This window comes from Pinus tabuliformis, chromosome 3_1 (assembly GCF_031772625.1).
Source record: "Pinus tabuliformis cultivar Carrire ecotype Pingquan chromosome 3_1, CPIR1, whole genome shotgun sequence".
NCBI lineage: Eukaryota > Viridiplantae > Streptophyta > Pinopsida > Pinales > Pinaceae > Pinus > Pinus tabuliformis.
In genome coordinates, this window is record NC_142301.1 from 405,308,561 (window position 1) to 405,311,239 (window position 2,679).

The window sequence follows — 2,679 nt, forward strand, 5'->3', positions numbered from 1 at the left end:
TAGTGCAACATATTTCCCCCTAAAGTGCGAAGTCTATAATAGATGAAGATGAAGTCTTTCATGTATGAAGAGTGAAGTACTTTTCAAAGAAACTACATGGGTGTCCTTTTTCATAAATTTGTGTCCCCCACGCCCAAAAAAGTATAAAATAATACTTGAGAGAATTGCCTGACCATTACGATCAAGGAGTACTTTTCATAATTAGTGGCTTCGATCCGAAAAAGTAAAAAAGTGATCGAAGACACGTTGTTTTAGAACTAGTATCGAACTTGAAACAACAAAAGTCTGACAATCTTTTCATGTTTATACGGTCAGAAAAGAGTTGTAAGTGGACTGCCTTTTTAATTCCGTTTAACGAGTTTAAAAAGGAAAAAACTCGGCAATCTTTTCATATTTTACGAGTCAGAAAAGAGCTTAAAGAGGACTCCAATGTTTCGCTTTTTCGTAAGTTTTTGAAAGAGCCCGAAAAAGTGATAAAAGTACTCTTTGTTGAAAATGATCAATTTTCCCCGAAAAATCCAATATTCTACACAAAAACTCAAAACATTACTCATACCTGTTTTAAGATAAATAAAAACGTATCAAAAAGTTACCTTTTTAAAGTGAAAAATAAATAAATTAAAAATTCATTTATTCAAAAAATCTTATAAAAAGGGCTTTTGTAAATTCATTTTTACCATTTGATTTCAGAGTGAGAAGTGAGAGCTTTTGGGTAAGAAACTTCCTGTGAAGATTGCGGAAAATCCGTCCATTGGAATCAAAAACCGTCAGCTCCAGGTAATCCACATCATCCTTATCTTGCATTTCAACCGTTTACATTTCATTTTTAGGCTTTAAAATTGATTTTTAAAGGAAAATTTGGTTTAGAAAATCGCTCGCAGGGGTCCGCAGGTGCAACATGCGACGCCTGCGGACCCCAACTTTTTTATACAAAGAAAAATGTTGTGGGTTCACACCTATTTCTCATGACGAGTGCGGACCTACACACTGTCTGTAACCAGCGGGTGCGGACCCCACGAAATGGATTTTAAAAATTCAAATTTTTCCATTTCTGCCCAAAAATTTTTGAACTAAATTGTTCTAATACGTCTTTTTTGCATTGTATGACATACAAAATGCTTATTTGGCATGAACCCGAGCATGAGGATGTGGATCTTGCCGCAATAAATCTTCCACCCACATTGAATGCATTGAGAGCATGTGGACTATTTAAGTTTTGGGCCATACGAAGCATGAGGGCCCAAGTAGACTTTTTGTAATGGCTGGTAGAGAGGTGGAACATACAGGACCAGTGTTTCATGATTAGTGGTCATAGGCTCGAAATTGAGCTAGGGGACATATATTTTTTGACTGGTTTGCCCAAAAGAGGTGAACGATTATCTCTTTTTGAGACTAGGCCAGGTGGCTAGTCTGTTGCTAGTCTCCGATTAGAGTTTTGCAATGATCAAACAAAGGAAAAATGGATCGATATTAAAACTATCGACCGTCCTGAACTTAAGGTTATTGCGTTCACTGTCACCAGACTATGCGGGAGTGCAGCATTGCATGTAGCTACTAGATCCCAGATGCAAATGTCTGTAGACTGTTATCGAGGTACCATATTCAATTGGTGCGAAGTTGTGTTGGCGAATGTAAAAGGCCAACTAACCAGAGAAAAGAACGGACAACTAAAAAACTTTGGATACGGTTTCCTGGTTGTGAGCTTTGGTCTAGAGAGGGTCCCTATGCTGGTCCCACAGCAGCTTTCTGTTGAGGCTAGTCTTCCTTGAGAGCCTAGGATAATGCGTTGGGTTGCAGTGATGGCCCGTTATCCTGAGGAGGGTTCAGAGGTTGTTTGATTTCTGCCTGAGTATTTTCATTGGTTGAGGAACCAACTTTTTGTGATTCAGGATTTTCCATATGCTGGGATGGATTATCGCGGTGACCCAGACATGATTCTTCCACCAGGAGAGCAGTGGGATGATTCAGGTAAAATCATTTTCAACACTTTCTAAGTTTTAACTAAATTTTTTTTTGTTTTTTAAATCTTCCAAAACTGACAATAAAAAGTTTCAAATGCAGATGTGGGTCCATGATGACCAACCACTCTCCAACCTTATGAGAGGAGACACCCAATTGCAGCAGTACCAGCCCCATAGGACCAATCTACAGAGACCCTAACTGATTTGGAGAATCATCTAGAGCATTTGACAGTAGATATTCCAGAGACTGGCATAAATGATATTCCACTTAGGTTACAACGATATGTGATTGGGGTCCCAGGACCTTTTAGGAGGTTCCTTTGTAGGGTGGCCCGAGCAGTGGTTTCTTATCGTGATCATCACCAAGGATAGGATGATCGCTTTTGTAGACTCATACAACATTTTATGTTTTTTTGTACTATCATTTTTGCCGATCATAAGGTGTTTTTCAACCTATGATCAAAGATGATGTATATTTGACACACTTCTACTATGCTATGATATATCATTATTACTAGCTATCTTATGTAACATGTTATTGAATGTTTTTAAATTTACTGTTTTGATTATTGCAAATGTTTATTTGTCACATAGGAGAAGCAACTACATCTGCTAATGTATTTAAATATCTTGGAATATGTTGATATTAATGTAATCAAATTCACGTTCCAAGAGACGAACTCTTAAAAATAATCTTAATAACATTGGATTTCTAATG